Source organism: Centruroides sculpturatus, unplaced genomic scaffold (assembly GCF_000671375.1).
Source record: "Centruroides sculpturatus isolate CEXI.00-Female unplaced genomic scaffold, Cexi_2.0 scaffold123, whole genome shotgun sequence".
Lineage (NCBI taxonomy): Eukaryota > Metazoa > Arthropoda > Arachnida > Scorpiones > Buthidae > Centruroides > Centruroides sculpturatus.
In genome coordinates this window covers 415,215-437,231 of record NW_019384538.1, presented here as the reverse complement: position 1 = coordinate 437,231, position 22,017 = coordinate 415,215, and the positions used below count along the sequence as shown (strand labels likewise).

The 22,017-nt window shown below is 31.6% G+C and overlaps 1 long non-coding RNA gene across 1 annotated transcript in view; it reads right to left on the bottom strand.

Moving 5' to 3' along the window:
* Positions 1 to 17,687, bottom strand: part of LOC111623306 — a 28,743-nt gene extending 11,056 nt beyond the window's left edge. The window contains exons 1-2 of the long non-coding RNA XR_002756419.1: positions 17,625 to 17,687; positions 8,812 to 8,965 (exon numbers count right to left, since the gene is read on the bottom strand). This is a non-coding gene — a long non-coding RNA (uncharacterized LOC111623306). The remainder of the gene's footprint in view (positions 1 to 8,811; positions 8,966 to 17,624) is intronic.
* Positions 17,688 to 22,017: the final 4,330 nt, after the last annotated feature.

The window sequence follows — 22,017 nt, the reverse complement described above, 5'->3', positions numbered from 1 at the left end:
TCATTGAGGCTATTGAATGAAATCTGAAATCTTAAAGAAAAGATTGTATTCAATAGAACTCCAATTATCTGGAATAAGGTAGTAAACTGATGTTACTTCAAATAACTGAAAACTTGGATAAAACAAAACAGCCGTGGCCACTTAAAATTAAAAATTACAAATAAAATACATTTGTATGGTATCACTTTTAAGTCTCTTTTTATGTCTTAGTGAATATAACTGCAATTTTTAATAATTTATTATACAGCTAATACATACAATAGTTTTAAGAATTGAAATGTGTATTATTATAATTACATTTGAATATGATTTATCTCACATTGAAGTTAAATGATAAAAGGTAACAAAAACAAATCATTTAGTAATAGATGTTACTTTTTTGAACTTTCTTTTATGAATTAGAGTATAAGAAAAGTAGTGTATTCATTTACAGGTTTGCTTCAGCTAATATGGCAAACTGTAAATAATCAGTTAATTGAAATTCAGATAATTATATTTTGAATGTTATATACATTTCCTTAAATAGAGTAATTATATTCTTATTAGTTTAAAAATAAATTGTGCATGGTTAAACCTTTGGATACTCTGATTAAAAGTTCCGTTACTGGTTTTGTTGTGGATTTTAAAGAATTAAAAGCTATTGGCTTTTTTTCAGTAATTTCCTCCATCAATAAAGCCTATATCCACCATACTCAACCTGTGGCCCACTGAGCTTTTGTGAGTGGCCCGGACGTAAAAGAGAGCGGAAAATAATTATGTTGACTTCTGGAAATAATTACCACTTCTGGAAAGTAGTGCCTGATCAATGTAAGACTGTAAAAAAAGTGCTCAAATTTTACTTATGTTATTTGCATCAACGTAATATATCATACTCAATGTTGTTCGCATCAACATGAAATGTCATACTCAAAAATGAAATATGCAAAGAACATATATAGAAACTGGCTTACTGATTGACACCTGGATGCCGTTTTACGAGTAGCATGCAGCAGTTACAAGCCTGATTTAAATGAATTGATGGCCAGATGGCTGAGCGGTCAAGGTGGCAGCCTACTGCTCTGGGGGACCCAGGATCAAATCCAGTCGGGACAGGGAATCCCCAGGAATTTTTCAGGGGTGGTTTGTTCAGATATGTTGGGCCCCGTCCCTCACCACCCAGCTGCACCATTGTGGGCCTGGCTGAACCCATAATGGGCCTCTTAATTGGGTCCCTGCTGGCACTAAGAGGGCCTCTTAGACCCTCTTAGTGCCAGTAGGGCGGAAAGAGTATAAAAAAAAAAGATTTAAATGAAATTGCGAAAAAATGTTCGCAATATCAACAGTCGCACTAAATTTCTAGGGTAAGTGAGAAATTAAGTAAGTTTTTTATTATAATTGTCATGTTGTGGTCCACGTGTAATAGCTATCATGTGTATGTGGCCCAAGAGAAAAATAGGTTGAGTATGGTGGGCCTGTATCAACAACTGGTCTTTGGATATTAGTTTGCTGTAGGAAATACTATACCTGACATAAAGGATTATAGAGTTAAACTAATGTTATATACATGTTCAAACTACAGTTATACACCATACATATATAAATTTTAAACTCAAACTTACTCTTATTCCTTTGCTTATCAGATCTTTTAGCTTAATAACAAGAGCATACGTTATATTTTAAAAGCAATCAATAACATTTTTAAATCTGTAGTCACATCATTTGTTACAATTTCTATTGATTATTATATATGAAATAAAAAGATCAATTCTTAAGATTCATTTATTTCAATCCTTTCGTAGAAAATAATTACAGTAGACCCCCCTATAACGCTTAGATACGTTCCACGCTAATCGAATTTTACGTTGTAGGAATGTTTAAATACATGAGCCAATCGCAGCCCGATAGGTGGGAACTTTACGGACTAAGGCTGTTCGAAAGGTTTTCTTCTATAAAATTAACCGATTCTAGACTAATTCCACTCAACATTTCCAAAACACGTATAATTTTTTGGGAGTAATCCGTATAAACTATGCTATAAACAAAAAATTATAGGATTACTTACCGAGTGTGTACCGTTCGACTACGCCGTTGCTTAAAGCTGGTTTTCGTCGCGGAACAGCACATGAAACGGCGGCCGCGATTTCTAATAACGAATTTTTCGCAGAAAAATAACTTGACCTTTGGAGACATCATTAATATAAATAATTTTTATGGCCGTTGAATAAGAAGTGTTTCTTTCACAAGAAATGTATAAAATTAGTGCTGTATTAGACTTACGGTACCTAATTTACATACTGTACAGACGATAATAAACTCAACTTACTAGCCTAAAATCTCCGTAGCGTGTTGCCAGGCGGCAGAAAGCATATATATAATTATAATAAAGTTACAATAAATTAAGTTAATATATAATTATATATACAGTACCTAATTTATATATAATTAATATATAATTATATGTACAGTACCTAATTTATATATAATTTATATATAATACTAAACAGACGATAGCAAACTCAATTTAGCCGCTCCGTAGCGTGGCGCAGGGTCGGAGGAAAGTAGTTCGGCTGCTCATCCACTATTGGTCCAGACTCTATCAATCTTGTCGCGAAACGACGTTATAGGAGGTACGTTATACGAAAGTTGCTACAATTTTTTCGCTACGTTATAGGAATTGTCGTTATAGGAACGTACGTTATAGGGGGGTCGACTGTATATAAATGTTTTCAAAATTAATAAGTTTAGAAGCACAGAGAGATAATAATAACAAAAAAATTCTAATTTTAATCCTAATAATAACAACAAAATATTTCATAATTCTTTTATGATCATCATAAATATTATTATTATTATATGAATTCCATGATATAATCAAATGAATAATGGCACTGCAAGAAATTGTAAGTTATATTTATTTACATTTACAGAATTTCTGTGTTTGGAATATAAATTAGTTTCAGCCTGAATTATTTTTGATATTACCAAGAACAATACAAATAATTAAGAAATATGGTAGTTTTACTTTCTAATTATTTACAATATATTTCAATGAAGCTAGAATATTACTGAAATATTTTATGAAAACTATTAACTCTTGTTACAATTTAATTTGTTAAATTAAATATCTTGACTTCCAAATAATTCTAATATAAATGCTATAACTTTTCTGGTAATTAAATTGAATATAGCATCATAATAATGATAATAATAAAAGATTAATCTGTTTTGTAACATGAACTTTAGCAGTTGTTTATCATTAGTACTATACTGCACTCTTAGAACCTATAACTGGTGTGATACAGAAACAAAAGATCACTACAAACATTTTTGAACTGCTGTGAGTTCTTCTTCAGATGTGAAACAGAATAACTGATGGGACAGAGCAAACCGTTAAGGAAATTTGAGAACATTAGTAGGTGTTATGTATTATAATGATGCAAGTTTTGTTGACTTTCACAATAACTATAGCAACAATTTGACATGTATAATTCTTTCCCTTGATATCATTTTACAAAATTACCAATTTCTGCAAAAATATCAAAATGCAGACTAAACTTTAAACTATGATATTATGGACATTGCATATATCAACTGTAAAACATCCATAAGTAGTTATATTTCACAGTTAATCTGGAAATGCATAATTAATCTAATGTAAAAGTTAGAAATGGGCAAATATCACTTTTCTTGAATTCAAATTTTAACTAGATCTCAAACATTTGAATATCTTGAACAATTTAATACTCTGAATACTTAATGAACTTAATTACCTTATATAACTTATTTAAAGCCAAACAACTGCCAGATTAAATAGGGCTATATTTAGTGTTGCCACCTTTTCAAAATCACTGACCCAGACAGCAGGTTAGGTTTGCATGCACAATATCAATTTTACAATGTGAAGAATAACATGCATGCTGGTTCTAAATCAGTTACAGTTAGGGACTAGGGACTTGCGTAGGAGTAATGTAAGTAACCCTAAATTAATTAAGAAAGAACAGGTACAGATGACTTAGCTCTATTGGATATTGGAGATGTGTACGATCATACATGCAAGAAAAAAAAAAGTCGACTTGCGCACCACACATCAGTGTAAGCAGACTAACATGGCAGAATTGAAGATGAGTTTCAGTGAGTGTGAGTTCTTTTGCTGTTTAAATCAGGGTTCCTACTCAAATTTTTGTTTTGAATTCCCTGATTTTCCCTGACCAACTTTGTCCAAATTCCCTGACCCTCACATTTTTTAATGTGGAATATCGACATAATAAAACAGCAGTTACTGTGAACATTGAGTACATCTAGCCCTCCTTTTGCACAGTTAATATGCTTCAAAGACTGCCACATTAAAAAAATACAGTATATCCTGTAGAAAAATGTTTGATAGAATCCACAACTTCAATGTAATGAAAAAATAAGCAATTTACAAACAAAACACAAGCTTTTTATTTTATCATCATTTATCATTATTATTTGTATGTAAATCTAGTAAATACAAGGTAACATAAAATCAACAAAAATTATTCTTTGATAAACAAATAGTACTGTACTGTGCTTAAAATGAACTCTTGACTTAGAAACACATAATTTTAAAATCAATCTTTCAACAAAAAGAGTAACTTTTTTTTAACCTTTTTACATTACCATCTGTTGCATATCTTAAAAACAGTTATTGCAAATATAATGTTTAAACATGCATTATTATATGGATAGGATAGATAGGGTGTGACCCATATCCTATTTCTGAGATCAAAGAATGTTTCGATGAGAAGAAATAAAACTCATATTTAATCACTGAGCCTTCTACTGCCCCCATGAAAGCCTCCAGCGCCCGCAAGGGGGCATTATTGCCCACTTTGAGAAAGGATGGTCTAGACCAGTGTTTCTTAACCCAAAACTCATTGCGGACTGGAAAATATCTGCTTTTTTTAAGCAGACCAGGGACAGAATTATTTTTAATTGAAAAAAAAATTCTCTGTTGTAAAAAGAACTGCAAACTACGTTGAGAAATAAATATTTGTTATTTATTTACCAGTACATTAGTATACAAATCAATGTAATCGCTGCTTTTCTTTTTTGCTAGTAAGATCATCAATTCTTGGATTTAAGGTAGTAACTGCAAGGTGTGAGGCAGAACAAACACTATAACAATTTCGTTGTTTCAATTTTATCATTACCATTGCTGAAAATGTTGATTCACATAAGTACGTTGTTAAAAAAGATAGTAACATCCTAACTGCCTTTTCATGTAAAACTGGATATTCAGATTTAACTTTAATCCAAAACTGTGTTATGGGCATTTATTCAAACAATATTTTAAATCCCAAGTCTGAACTTAATTTGATTAGTTTTTCGTGTTCAAAGTCATTCAATCTATTAGTTTGCTATCAATAAACAGATTAATAATCCACATATTTCCAATTCGGGAACAATGCATGACAGGTTAAATATATATTTTTAAAGTTTTCGTGGACCGGTCAGATTAGAGTTGCGGACCGGTGGTTGAGAAACACAGGTCTAGACTATTCCTCAAGTTTCTATAAAAAATTTCTGTTCATTCCTTTTTTTTCTCTAATAATTAAATTATTTTACGTTTTTCTATTTTAGTTCCGGACAATTCTGAAACCTCACACTTGTATTCCTATGACGTCATAGTATTACGAAAATTGGGATTCTTAAAACATATAAAATAAAATAAATACAGAGATAAACAACAAACGAAATTATAATTATATGTTATTAAAATATAGAAGTTCAGCGCAGAGAATCGTAACTACAAATCTCTTTCTTTTGCAACATAATTATAAAAATTGTTTTGGTGTTGTTTCACACAAAAGATAATCAAATTTATTTTAATTTTTTAGTAATGCAATTAATTTTTTTAAAATTTACAGCTTTTTAATTTTTAAATTTTAATTATAAGCAAGTTAACATTAATTAAACTATCAGATTACCTATTGATTTTCGAAAATATAACTACAGAATATTTATTACAAGTATGATCAATCTTGCCAGTTTTTAAGCCCTAAATTTGCCAAAATCAGTGATATTTGTTACCCAACGTCATTTCAGTTAAACTAATTATTAAACTATGTATCGAAGTTGCGGGAAAAAATATGCTTGCAGTACAGTACATTCAGAAAAAATCATAACAACAAATATAAAAAGCTTATGCCAACAACAAGTCAGCACCAGTATTTTACTGTAAACGTCTGGTAACTATTTATAATTTTTTATGTTGTGTAGTAATGTTTTAAACGTGAAAAACGATTAAATTACAGATTTTTACTGATCTATTTAGCTATTTTGAAGTGAACATTCTAATAAATTACGATTTCAACTTTTAAAAGTTTGCAAACTAATTTTTAATTAGTTATTTTTTATTCTAATAAACAATTTCATCTTTTTATAATTGCTGAATTATTGAAATTAAAAATTAAACACTATTACATAAAAGTAGTTTATCCTGTTATTAATCCACAACTGTAAAAATATATGGCTTCAGAAAGGTGGAAAAAAAAACCATTTCAAAATGGATTCTGGTGTATTTTCTTATTAAAGATTGCAGCATTACTTCTTGCCGCCTGCAGATGGCTATGATTGGTCATCCATATTCCACAAACGAGATCAACAATGCAGTTAAGCTGACAAATTACCTGACTTTTTGACAATTTTCGACAAATTCCCTGACTTTCCCTGACTTTTTCCAAACACTAATGAAAATCCCTGACTTTCCAGATGTGTAGGAACCCTGTAAAATAGTGTAAATTTGTAAAAATATTTGCAAGAACTTTGTTTTATCATAATTTCACAATTTCTACAAAATTTCTGAACAAAATTAATAGTTCACCCGAACAGTGAGTCAATTCCTGGACTGTCCAGGTGAAAACCAGACGGGTGGTAACACTAGCTATATTACTGCTACTATTAATATATTAATGAAGTGAAGCAAAAAGTAAAAGAAAAAATAATTTACTAAATTTTAAGAAATGAAAGTTCAAACTTTTAATTTTGACATTGAGTTTTAAAGTAGCCTTTTTTTAGTTACTCTTATCTCAACTATAATAGATTAACAAATAATTGTTCTCATTCTCACATACTGCAGTTTTTTTATTTCAGAAAACAAGAATTCAAAAAGGTTCAGGATTTTCTTCTACATATTACAGCAGAAGTGCTGAAGAGGCAGTCTGTATGTATTGATGGATACAAAGAGATATCATAATTAATTAAAATTTATTTGTTCAAATCTTGAAAACATTTTTTTTTAAAAACAAAAACATTTATGATGGCAAATATGGCTTATTAAACCATACACAATACAATAGTCATGCCTATGTTAATGAAGGGTACAATCAAACCTCAGTTGTTTGAAAACCAATTCATTGTCAAACCGAAACAAATTTCCCCATAAGAAACAATGTAAAATGGACTAATCTGTTCTGTACCCCAAAACAAAACCTTTTTCTTTTTTCTTATCTTTTTAGCTGTATTTCAAGCATAAAAATATCTACAAATGAAATATAATAATATGTAATATAATATTATCTATATATACATTCATTTCCATTTTATATATATATATACAAGTATTAAAAGCAAAATGCTCCATTACTGCCAAATGAAACTGAAACCATCTCTTTACAAAAAAAGTGCTTTAAATAGACTCTACTTTTCCTGGATGATATATAACCAAATCAATAAAGACAGACAAGTACTTTGTCCACACTTCCTGAAATATTATGTTTCAATTGCTTTGATTTAAATTTTAATTTAAATTTAATTAATTAATTTTAATTTTATTTTTAATTTTAGTTTCAGTTTAAAAACCAGAGTTTTAATTATTATATTATTATTTTTAGTTTTAATTAACTGGCTACCTAGTATTAATTAATAATAAATTAAATACTAATATTATAATATAAATTATATTATATTAATAAATTGTTGTTATTTTACTTGAGTTGAGCATCTTTAAACATATTTTATTATATTATATTACGCAAATGTCAATTAACATGGTTTTTATTAATTAATTTGATTTAAACTGATTGTGGTGCATACTGAAAACCAGTAGTAGTATCTTATCTGCACATGCATTGAAATCTAATTTAAATAACAATGTCATCAATGGTTCATGTTGTGACATCTAATGATGCAAAGCGAATCTTGGCACTACTACTAAATTGGTAATCCTGTTGTTGATTGGTCAGGTTTTCAACTTTCTTTAACATAGGAAATATAGGAAGTAGACCATTGGTGACCTGCTCTGTCAAGTAGTTTGTTCAAAAACCGAGTTATCACATGCAACCGGAGCAAATATGGCATTCAAAATTTTGTTCATAAACCGAATTGTTTGAAAACAAAGGCATTTATAATCTGAGGTTTGACTATACTTATTAACCATAACTCTGTATTTACTAACCTTAACTTAAATAATTATTATTATTCAAATATTTTAAATTTTGAGCAAGTTTCCCCTTTGGACACTTCTGAATCTGCCACTGTAACTGTATATATGGCACAATATTTAGGTATTCATAATATTCAAATTTATTATCAACATAATGTTTGAGCTTTCCAATCTCGAATATGCTTTAGTATTCCAGTATTTGCCCATCTCTAGTTAAAATACTATGATTAAATCTTAATCTCTAATAACACAAGTTAACTAACAGAAATTAATTTATATATTTTTATATTTGAAATATTGCAAATGGTAATGTGAAAAATTATTGACCAAAAACAAAATAATTTTCTAGTTATAATTTAAAAACTAACATGGTGTTTCATTTTGAAATTGTCACAAATATCATGTTTCAATTCAATTTCTCTCACCTTAAAATAATTTTATTGACTCTTATTGATTGGATTCATATTTCAAATATTTGGTCATAAACAGCTTTTCAGAAAACTGCTCTCCTGTAGTATTATTTCAACTGATCATACTAGTATTCTTCTTAATATCCAGCAGATTTAATTTTTTTGTACCCTGTAAAAAATTGAATTAAAAACATATATATTATAATCTCTCAATTTGATTATTAAATTATCATTTATATAAATATGTTGTTATTTATCAGTATTATAAAAATTATATTGATCAGTAGTCACTGTTATATATAATAGTGACTGATCTACACTTATCCAAATCTAATGAGTTCGTAAAGACAATTTAAATATTAGGAATTTGATATCAAAGTATTTTCTGTTGTTTATTATAAGAAGTTTATTATAAGTGTTCACAATATACTGCCAACAATATGGAAGGCATTGAATATCATCTGCCTCATTATGAATATCATCTCATGATTCATAGCAATGGTATTGTCTTCTTGAGTCCAAAACCATCTTCCATGTAGCAGTTCCTTTACTTTGGGTATAAAGCAGGGCTGCCCAATTCATTTTAGAGGCAGGCTATAATTTCAATTACATGTCAGCCAGCTGGCCACCTAGTGAATCATATATGCTTACACTCATGATTCTTCTATAAATGGATAGGTATTTGAATCAAACAAAGCTTTAAGTTGCACATGTTTTAATAATACCTAATAAAAAATACATCAATGAGACCTATGAAGGGGCTTATTAGCTAATAATTTTTCAATATTTGGTGACAACAATTTAATTTTAATAACAAAAGTCAACTCAAAACTAATAGAACAAGTGTAATAAATGCGTAGGTTAGGTATTAACAGTGGTGTGGCAGTGACTCAAGTCATAGTTCATTCCACGTTCGACCAATCATGTTGGCATTATTGGTAGCATGACATCGCGCATGGTGACAGCTGACTGCTACTGTGGGTGGGCAAATTCAAATGCTTTGGCAAGCCACTTTGTGGCCTACAGGCCTGGGTTTGGGCAACCTTGGTATAAAGTCAAACTCACACAGGAACAGATTCAGTGAGTATGGAGGGTGTTCCAGTATCTCCTATCTCCAGTAGTTGAGTAGCTCCTGTACCCAAGCTGCTTTACATAGTGTTGCATTATCCTGAAAAATGGCAGCATTATCCAAAAGATCAAGACATTTGTTCCTAATAGCACAACATAAAAGTCTTTGCAGGAAGATTTGGTAGTACTCTACTGTTACTGTTCTGCCATGTTGAACAATGTCATGGGTGTCACATCATAAGCTGCAATCACCATCACCTGACAGAGGAAAGGTTTTGTCAAAATTTCTGCCTTCATGATGATCCTGCACATCACCAATCTGCTGATTGATGTCTGAGCTCTGGTACCTACATGTGGTCCCAAATTCTTTCTGCTGGTAGTGTCAGGTAGTTGCAACATATTCCATACCATGTCTACTTTTAAACTTCAGTGAATGCAAGCATCACCTACCTTGCTGCAATTTTCTGTATTTGAAGATCTTCTCATAGAATCCTGTGAATGGTTTGCTCCTCAATGTCAGTTTCTGCCAATAACCCAAGCTGTGTCCATTGTGTCTGATTCCACATACTAGGTGATTACTGCATATGACACATCAATCCACACTCTCACAGGTCATTCTAAATGGTGAAGGTCATTGGTTGAATCACATCTTCGCTGAAACACTGCTGCCCACCTAGCAATAGTTCAGTACGACATAGCATTTCTCACAGCTTCCACTAGCTCCATGACATTCTCTGGCAGTTTACCCTCAGAGAACTATCTCTATTAAACTATCTCTAACTACTAACTCACTATTTTCACATAGGAACATTGCTCACAGCAAGTAACTTCCATCCTGCACAATGGTTGATTTACTCCTGATGTTCCTCTGCCCTCTAGGCAATAACTGCACATCAAATTACAAAGGTTGTGGCATTTATTTTATCATGTATTGTTTACCTAGAGAGTGGTATGTTGTCATGATTTTTACATGTATTGATGGTTTAGTTTGGTTACATGTGATTGGCACCAAATCCTAATTTAATAGTTGTAAATGCCATATTTTAATCTTGCTGTAAATTATTATACTGCCATTTTATGTTACCAGCATAGAGGTATGAAGGAATACATATCAAGAGTTGATATTTGGCACATAGTATTAGGTGCCCAAATCATTTGTGCATAAAAAAATCCAGAATTGTAGGTAGTCAGAGGACCGAGAGCCAAGTCAAAATAAAATACAAGATGGTGACCCTCTTCTACAAACAGGCAAAACAGGCACCTCACCCCATCGAAGTCAGGTGGGGAGAGTAGCACCCACAGTCATTCTAAGAAGTGAACTCTGATCTTAGGACTGAACATGTAGTTTCTTCTATGTTAAATAAAATTTGTAATTTAATTTTGTAAATTTGGGAGTGCTTCAAATATGACATTAAAACAGGGTGTCATTACAAGTGGGTTTTTTTTAACATTATCTAGTATAGTAAAATCGTGGGACCAATAAAATTTTGATGTTATATTATGGTTGTCGTTACATCTGATGATGTTATAATCAAGTTAAACTGTATATTGTTTGTGCAAAATAAAAAAATAATTTCGGATGATATAATAGCCACAATTATTTTTTTCGAAAACGGGAAATTTTTGTTACGCATTGATAAAAATTCAACCTGGGCTGACACGCAACAGAGAAAAATTTCGAAATTGGATAGGTTAATTTCATTGAAAATGCATCGTGGACAACTTTGTGGTCGTGGCCGGCAAAGTTTAAACGATCGTGCCCAAAAGCAGCAATACCAAGGAAGATTGGAGAATGAGAACGAGACCCGCCTTCAGCGTCAAAGTGATTCCGCTTAGTAGTGAGTCTCCGAGACATAGTCTTGTCCCAAATACGGTTTTGCCATTTTACTTGTTTAAATATGTTTGTATGCATGTTCATGCTGTATTGTCTCAAAACAATTTCCTGATTTTTAGACTTATATCCAACTAAAAAGGGCTAAATAATGATAGCCGAAATGCATTTTGGGATATGTAAATAAAAATGGTCTAAATAGTATAATATATATAATACTATGAAGATCTTGAAATATGGTCTACTCTGGTGGAAAAATGTAGCTAGTATAGGAGGAAAACTTGTTAAGAACACTGATTTCATGTTTCTTGTGTAAAAACTTATTATTTTGTACACAAGAGACATGAAATAAGTGTTTACTGTAATACAAACATTGCCAGGTAAGTTTACTGTATAATAAGCACTGCCAGGTCCTAAAGTTTAAAATTTCCAGAAAATTTTGCAAAAAGTTTTCAGATGTCTCCAATTTAAAACAACTGTTTACATAACAAATAATAAATTATAATAGAGGAATAATTATACCAGTATAATAAGCATTTTATCTGTAATTAATACTGTATGTGTACAATATTTTGCTTATTTTGTCAATACAGGTACACTATAGATTCCAAAACTTTCTCATATATTGACTGCTTTAAAAAGAATTTTTTTCTATTGATCCCCTTCAATATTATATATATTATATATATATGCCATAGCCTCTTACAAAATTTTTAGAAGGCATCTTCCCACACTTATTTAAGAGCAAAATTTTTAATATTTGCAATGATGTATTGACTCCTAAGGGGTCAATAATAACCCTGTTGGGAAACCCTGTACTATAGAATCCCATATAACTTTTCTAAATACATATATAATATGGGGTTTGCACAGTGTTTTACTTCATAAAATATAACATAAACATTAAATAATGTATTGTCTTATAAGAACTAAATAATTTCAGAAGGACACTACAGACCAAATGTGTCTGAAGAATGAAAAATGAAATATTCCATTACTTAACAAAGAGATTCAATTTCTTTTGTCTATGGATATCCTGACAATTCAAGTTTCAGACCTATGCACAAACTTCCAGAATTAGTCTTGATATCCATAGACCAAAAGCAAGAAAAATCAAAGCGTTACGGAAATTATACTTTTTAAAAGATATGTTGATGACTGTTTTATATTATATATGTTAAAAAAATAAAGTAGGTAAAACATTATATTCAGTAAATATAAACAACCACTCACCACACCAGGATATAGTTAATGACATATTCTGAACCAATTATGGTGTGTTTTGTTTGTTTTCGTCATCTACACACCATATTTGGTTCGGAATACATCATTCAGTAATTATTATTGATAACGAAGTAAAGTTTAAACAGAAGAAGAAAAAATTTGAAATTGGTGTTTCTAGATTTAACTATTAAAGGAGAAAAAGGATTAATATTTAAAAAATTTGCAAAATCCATAATGATAATCTTCATAACACAAGATTTCATTAAGTCAAAAGTCAACAATAGTACATACATGAGGTAAAATTTCCAAGGATTTCCAAAGAACTTCAATAATAGCCTTTTTGATAATGAAACTTTGTCTATTAGAAAACAGTCTTTTGTCCTATGTTTCTAAGTTTCTAACAAAAATCATACATAGTATAATCTCAATAATCTGATACATACAAGGCTAGAATAGTGTCAGATTAAGGAAATTACCTGATTATTGGAAGTAAAGTAAATTCAATGGCACATGAATGAATTTGACAGCATAGAACTAGTAATGACACAGCAAAACACAGGTTGTACTGTTGATCAAAACATCCGTGCATGCTGTCATTGCCAGTAATAACTGACGGATTCTCACTAAATTTAATATGGAAAATTGAAGCAACCATGGGAAATTTAGTAGAAGATACAGTAGTTTTGGTGGAAAATTTTGGGGCACTGATAAATTTATATTAATACAGCATTATGTTAAAAGTTATACCTTTTTTGAGCAACCTAAGATGACAAGCCTAAGAATCTTTAATATCATACCTGAGCTTGAATACTCAATATTAGGCTTGATATCATGCCATATTTAGTAGGAAGACATTCAAATTTAGTGGGAACTGGAGTTTGAACCAGTGGAAAGTTTTTCTATGACTTGGCAACATTTAGGTAATACCAGATAGTCAATTGACACAAACAAACACCATACATACTGTACGTACTCCAGCAGATAGTATTTAATGGAATTACAAACATTTTTGGCAAGATTAAGAAGCCTTCCTCAGCTAAAAAAGCTGTTCCATATATAGAACAAGGATGAATGTATTCAAAAACTGGGAAACATTCCAAACAGAATATGACATGATTTGAAAATTAATGATAAAAATATATGACAAAAAATATTGCAAGCTTTACAAATGATAAATACAATGAAGTTAATATAAATTTTTATAAATAAAAATATTAAAAAATAATGTAAGAACTGGAGTTACAAGAATGTCTCATAGGTTAATGACACAATTTGAAAATTATAAGATAAAATAAATGACAAAAATCAATATTTACTTTCCAGACAATAAATAAATCAAATTGAATAATATAAGGAAATCATACAGGAATATTATTCTCTGTAACAATTTTGTGCTTAATTCCAAAGAACATACAATGAATAATATAAATTTTTTAAATAAAAACAAAAATACTAAAAATAACAGGAACTGAAGTTAAACAAATGTGTCATAGATGTACGAGTTAAGAGTATATAGAATGTTCTGTCATGCTTATGGTAAAGAAATATTATTAATGCAACCTCAATTGAGTTTAACTTTATATATTTCTGTAGCTTTGATTGTTCATAATTTCTCTCTATAAAATATCTTTTGCAAAAGCCTAATTTCATTCCAACAAGGACATTCTGGGCTCTGATTAACATTGGGCCAGTACTGAAACATAGTTATGTCTAGAGATATATATATGTTCTTTAATTCTTGCATTCACGGATCTGTAAGAGAAGCCAATGTATGTTAATAGTCCGTTGAATCCGGAATCAACTAATGGGACAACATATATCCCAGGGGCTCACAATTCATTTAAGCCATCTTTACCATTGGTAAGTAATCTGTATATACATTCATTACCATAAAAATTAGCACACCAACAAAGTTGTTGTATTGCTGCAAAGCTTCATATGCAGATAAATAGCAAGCAGATATGGAAATGATTATAGTTATAGTGCTCATTACATAATGCCAGCAAAGGACATTAAAGTGTGCCTCTTGACTTATAAAAAAAGTGCACAAAGACATCCTGTCTGTAGTTTACCTGTTGCAGAGGGACTGTTCGTAAGAACATTCATTTAAACAAGGACTGTCTCTAAATAGCCAATTGTTTGATATGTTAACATTTCATTTTCTTGCATATACAATGGTGCCTTGTATAACATACATAATCCGTTCCAGGTGCAAGTCCGTTAAGTGAAAAGTCCGTTATACGAAACTGATTTTCCCATAGAAATACATGTTAAAACATATAATTCGTTCCGTGGCCATAAAATAACTGTACTGTACTATAAAAAAAAAAATGAAAATGGAGCAGTCACCAATTATGCTGGGTAGTCAGATGTTGTGAGGAGGAGATGGAGGAACACTTTCTTTACATATTCATACAGATACAGACTTTTTACACATTGCAGAAGGTCTCTTTTTATTGTTTTTTAATTGGAGTCAGATTCAGGAGAGGCTACCGGAACTTGCAGGGTCAACTTCTCTTGTTCCATCCTTTGCTTTTTGCCGCTGGCTTCTTGAAAAACATGTCCAAGGTGGTCTGTTTCTCTCTCTTCTTCAACATCTGTCGGAAATGATAGGAAAGGGTGTTATTGTAGAGATCATTGATCCTGTTGGCCTCAGCTCTGTTTGGATAATGAGTGTTGGTAAACTCCTGAACCTCTCCCCATTTGACAAGGAACTTTTTGTCAACTTTCACTCCTGATGATGTCTTGCTTTGTATTCAATTCAAGTCACCTTTCTGTTTATTTAGAAGCCATGATTTTCACAACACTTGAATAAATGTAAATACCCTGCACTGAGGTGATGTACGTAATAAACAAGGGAGCAAGCCGAATCTCAACGGAAGCTATCAAAAAACTCACTAATACACCTTATCTTGCAGCCAAAGTTTATTACTTCTAACGTTTTCAGTCTTGTTAAAAGACCTTTCTCAAGAAAAATAAAGCAAATAAAAATAACAAAATGTAAATCGAACGCTTAGTACAACAAACAAGTTTTTCTCAACAGGAGCTCTGTACTTCAGATATACTAATAATATATTTTAATAATACTAATATATTATAAAAATAGCAAATTGTCATTGGCAATAACAAAAGAGTAGAAACATCATTCGCACTTGTTTGCAGAAAGACCGTAGTTCGCTTCATGTAACTGCTGAACGGAAAGTCCGTTGCTCTAGTCACGTAACTGCCAAACAGAAAGTCCATTGTTTGCAGCATCTGTTATATGAGGCACCACTGTACCATGCAGATATTTTCTTCTTGGTCTCTAGTCTTTCTCCATTTCACTTCTGCTGCCTAGCTCTTAGAACTAATGTGTCAAACAATTCTATCATCATTGGATGATTATAGAATTGATCATACAGAATTTGGTTTGGATTGATGGGATAAGATAACACAACACATGGCTAATTAGCTAAAGGGGAGTGGCTCATGACTTGTATGGGAAACTGTCCTCTACTCAGATGTTAGACAAATCAGAAAATTCAAAAATTTTCTTGTGACTGTTAGTAGGATGCAAATCCATGTCCAACTAATTATTAGGTGGTGTTCAGTAGTTTTATCCATTTGACCACTGTGGGCTCACCAAAATTTGGAATCCATATCTCATAAAGGATTATATTTGGGACTTTCAACAGTTCTCATTCCCCCTATATATATATAAACAATGAGGCACGATTCTAGTGTTGCCTCCCCAAATTGTAGACCCCCGTGAGAGGAAAAAAACAAAGTTTTGGTATATTATGTAGGTGTCACATAACCAGAAACGACGTAGGTATAGCCCTCACCACCCAATTGCACAGTCCGAATTTGAGGGGCTATATCTTGTGAAGTGTCGCCCGTAGGGGTATGGTTCATTAGACATTATTTGATCACACGGGGTCTACAGTTTGGGGGGGGGTTCATTCAGGCAATGCTAGAATCATGCCTACGAATTATTTACAATACTTACAAAAAGTCTATAGAATCTATAACTACAAATCATTTAAAACTTTACACAATTAGTCACTGATTAACAGCCAAAATCAGATACAAAATTTTGGCTTTAAACCGAATGGCTTTCTTCGCTTATTTCATCAGATCTATAATAATCTAATTTAAATGTTATTGCCAACAAATTAACATTACCGAATAACTTTATATCATACTATTGAAAATCATATAAGTTGATAATTATATATCTTTCTTGTCCTCTGTAGTTTTATTTGTTTAGAAAAAAGCACATCAAAATAAACGTTTAGCATAAATAAATTGGAAAGACAAGCACTTTCAAATGAGATATCCTAAATTTACACATTATATAAATATCAATTGTAAAACTATAAAGCAAGTGTCAAAGTTAATAATTAAACATATTAATCCAATAAAATTGCTTGTGACATTTCTATCTTAAACAATCTTATTTATTTCAGTCAAATCAATTTGCCTAATAAAATCATTTAAATAATTTATTGTATTTTTATAAATTATTTTAATTAAACCATTTAAGGAAATTGTTTTTATTCAAATTCTATAATTTGGCGGAAGAACCGGCAGACACGAACGGCTTAAACGTAACTTTTGTAAATTATTATTTAATAAACGAAAATAAACTAAATTTATTGCACGTTCATTATAGAAAAGAGTTAATATAATTTAAAATTTTATTAAAAAAATAAGTATAACATACATTAGACTGTATCGACTTTCTCTCGAACGCCATTTTCATTCGAGATTAATGCGGCGCGGCGCGGCGCGACTGCCTGACGGTATCTGCAGTATTCGTCACAAATGATCTCGTTCCTCTCATTTTTATTCTAATCTACGTAAATAAATATATCATGGATTAAAAAAATACTGAGAGATAAATTTGATGCGAATCTCTCAAAATCATTATCGTAACTACACGTTATAGAAGTACTTATGATAAAATAAATGGCCGGGTGCTTAAGTATAGCAATGGTTTTCACTCTGCCCCACGGGCGATAAGAGATTCTTCATTACCCATCATGAGTTTGGCTAGGTCCACAATGAAACGGGCCGTTTCTCACAATCTGTTCCGGATTATGAGGAATCGGCATTCGATATATCCGGGACAGGGATTACGGGTCTAGGCTAACAACTTAAACAGCTCGCAAGTCAGATTGTCCAACTGTATAGACGTTTTAATTCATAACGAACCATCGCTAAATGATGTGGATTATCATGCGTGCACCTTTATTAGCTGTTAATATTTTTATACTATATATAGCCTGTCATAGAAAATGTCTTGTTTGTCCCTTAACGTAAAAAGAATTTTTTAAATTACATATAGAATTGAAATTTATATGTTTGGTCGGATGTATGAAAACATTAACAGCTAATAAAAGTGCACGCATGATGATCCACATCATTTAGTGATGGTTCGGTATGAATTAGAACGTTTATATCAATGGTCTTCAAACTTTTTTGATCGCGTACCCCTAAGATGTAAATAATTTTAAGTTGTATCCCCTATAATATATATATATATATATTATATTAGGTAAACTTGGTGTACCCAAAGCAGAGCAGTAACTAGCCATTCCTGTGCCCTGTGCAAGAATTTGCATTTAGGCCCCTTAATTTATTTGGTTTGGGAAAATAATAAAACAAATATATTACAATAGATTTTTAATAAGATTTATTTTAATTGAACTTTCCTGGCTTTCGTTTCAGCAAATTCATTAATTACATGATTAATATTTTTAATGATAATGTATTCTATTGAAATAATAGAAATATTGGACAATCGTTCTTGCCCGATAGTTGATCTTAAATAATTTTTTATTAATTTTAACTTGCTAAAACTTCTCTCGCACGAAGCAATAGAAACGGGAAGAGTTAGAAATTATTTGAAGAGCGACATTGATATTTGGGTAAGATTCAAACCAAAATCATGAAGAGCCTGTAGAATATTAAGCGGAGATGCAGTTTCTATATTTTGTATAAGAGTCGTTACTTCAAACTTAAAACTTTCAATTTCACTTGTGAATTCGTACTTTTTTAAATCTTTGCTATATTTAATAGCGAGATCTGCAGCTGATTTTTTTTTTAAATCAGCAACACTCATGTATTGTAAAGAAGAGCCATAGAGAAAGCAAAAATCAGCCTTTTTTCAGTAGCATTTTAAAGACCTCGGGGGCCCCTTCGAGGCCCTACTCGGCCGCATAGTTCGCTTACCGCTTAATCCGCCGTTGAGGTATACAACACATATGCGTACCACTACAAAGCAAAAAGTTATGTCAGAATTTCTGCACGCCTTTTACAACCTCGAGACTAAGATTTTATTCGAGAGTTACCACGTCTTCTATTTAGCAATTTAGCAATTAAAAAATCCCCGGGCAGATTTATTTTTCTTACAAAATGTTACCTTTACAGATTTCTAGCTCTGCACACTGTAGAAAAATCTAGAAATACAGTTTTGTATATCATAATAATATTAGTCGTTGCCAGAGAGCTCTATAAAGTAGAGAAAAAATCTATAAATTTGAAAACTATAAACATAAATTTAAATTTCTCAAAAAATAAATAAACAAAATTTCAAAAGTCGCTACTTTTGGCTGATTTGTCTGCGGTCTCCGCTATCTCACTACGTCCCTCTAAAAGTCGCCACGGTTGGGAACACTGGTGAGCAGACATCTAGGGTCTAAATAAGGCAAAATGTAAACGCCAATAAAAAGGAGGAAAAATTTAAGATTTAAAACTATAATTTCTTGTGAACAGCAGTTTGGGTCACCCCTTCCAAGTGGGCCCTGTGCGAATACACCTGTTGCACCTGTCTAGTTACGGCTCTGACCCAAAGTATCACATTGCGTACCGCCTGGGGTACGCGCACCCCCTTTGGAGACCCCTGGTCTATACGATTCGTGCCAGTTGGACAGTGATCTTCCAAGCCGTTTAAGTTATATTAGGGCTGCGTTCTATACAATAATATTCGAATATTTTCTATGGATGTGGTTCCTATCCAGGGCCGGATCATCGCATAGACATATGAGACAAATGTCTAGGGTCCGGTTTTTAGAAGGGCCCGGTCAAACTGTCTATTTTGAAAAGAATTGTAAATAAGATAGTTTACTTTTCTGTTGGGCAACTGTATATAATAAACAAAAATATACAGTATTGCTTTTTATATGGTTATAGTGAATTCTAAAATCTAAAGAAAATGTACGTGGGTTGTTCAAAAAGTTCCCGGACTTTTTGAATAGCGCGCCTCCAGTTGGTTATTTTTTAATTCGCTTGGAGGCATTGTGTCCGCGGAAACCTCCCGAGTAACTTCCTTCAACCCGTTTGTTAATATCTTGTTTTGGTGATTAGTTACGGCCGTTTATGTGAAGGGGTGTTTGTGGAGTTCGGCGAAAACTCGGATCCACAGAAATCAGCTCTTTGAAAGAGCAGCGTTGTTCTGTGAAATTCTGTGTGAAACTCCGAAAATCCTTCACGGAACTACTATAAAATATCGATATCAACTATCAACTACAACAATCTACTACAGTTTTACTCTTCTAACTTTAGCAAATTCGTCAATTAGGAATGTGTAGTTTAAAGTGGCAGCCAATGTAGATTCGATAGAAATTAATGATAGATTTCTAAGTTTTGTTTGGCTTATTAAACTTCTTAAGTAGTGTTTTATTAATTTTAATTTGGAAAAACTTCTTTCCTCACTAGCTACAGAGACGGGGAGTGTTAATAAAATTCTCAGAGTTATAACATTATTCGGATATAAAGTAATTAAGTTATTTTGGCACAAATTATTTAAAACATCCAAACGTTTCGTAGAAATGTGGTAGCATTCGGGATATATCACGCAATTCTTCTTGAAGATCATTTGCATTTATATCTGATTCATTTTCGACCGAAAGTACTGACTGGAGACTGGTACGATAATTTTCTAGCGTTTTTTCATCTAAATCCTTGAGTTTTAAAATGTTATATAAAAACTGAAAATTTTTGTTATAGGTTTCCAGAAGCGTGAATCATTCATTCGGAGAATTACGGGAAATGTCCAGAATATAATTGAAAAAGTTTATTTTAAATTTACTCTCTTCTGTTAACGGTTCATCGACAGCTTCTTTGTAGTCAAATTGATGCTTTTTCCTTCTGGATCTAAGTTCAGTTTCGGCAGGAAATTCTGTACTGCATTCAAGATTCTCTGCAATCTCATTAGCAGCAGTTTTCATCTGATCATATCCAGATTGTCTATAACTTTTCACTTTTTGTATGATAACATCCTTACACAATCTGACAAATTTATAGTTACAGATTGCAATAGCTTCGAGACTGGATTTATTTCAAATAAAATATCATGCCAGAGAATTACACTGCATATAAACTTGCAATTTTTTATATTTTTTGCTAACTTTCTTGCTTTAACTTTAGTTTCTGAATTTCTGTTGACGTCTTCTTTTATTTGGAATAATGCATCATAGATTTCGCAAAGTTAAAATCGTAAAGATTTTAACGCATCTATTCTGCTTTACCACCTAGTAGCACTCGATGGTTTTAGAGTTAATTGTGAAACATATTTTTTAGCACTTTCCAACGCTTTGAAGAACCAGAAAAAAGTGTAAAGTTCTTGTATAATAGAAAAAAAAGTTGTTTCTGTAGAAGACGCTGCATCAATTCACAACTAGGTTTAAGAATGACACTCGCAGGGCACCTAAACGCCCTCGGATATTTTTCAAGTATTCTATTTTGTACACCCTTTCTTACTCCTTTTATATTAGCTCCGTTGTCATAGTCTTGTCCTCTAAGCCACTTTAACTTAAAACCTAATTTTTCCAATTGTGTCAGAATAACCCTCTCTATAGTTAAATCACAAGCTATACATAATTCGTTGATATTCAGTGTGAATAGTTTTTTCTGTTTTAATCGAATGTCCAATTCTTTCCATGCTCTAAAAGCATTTCTGTGATTTACAGACGTTTCATGCATTGTGATGGTTCTTAAAAGATTTCCCCAATCAGAATAGCCTTTTTTAGGTCATTCACTAATAGCAGACGAATTATCAAATAAAATACAACAATAGCAAAAAACAGCATCATTGTAATCAACCAACTTCACCA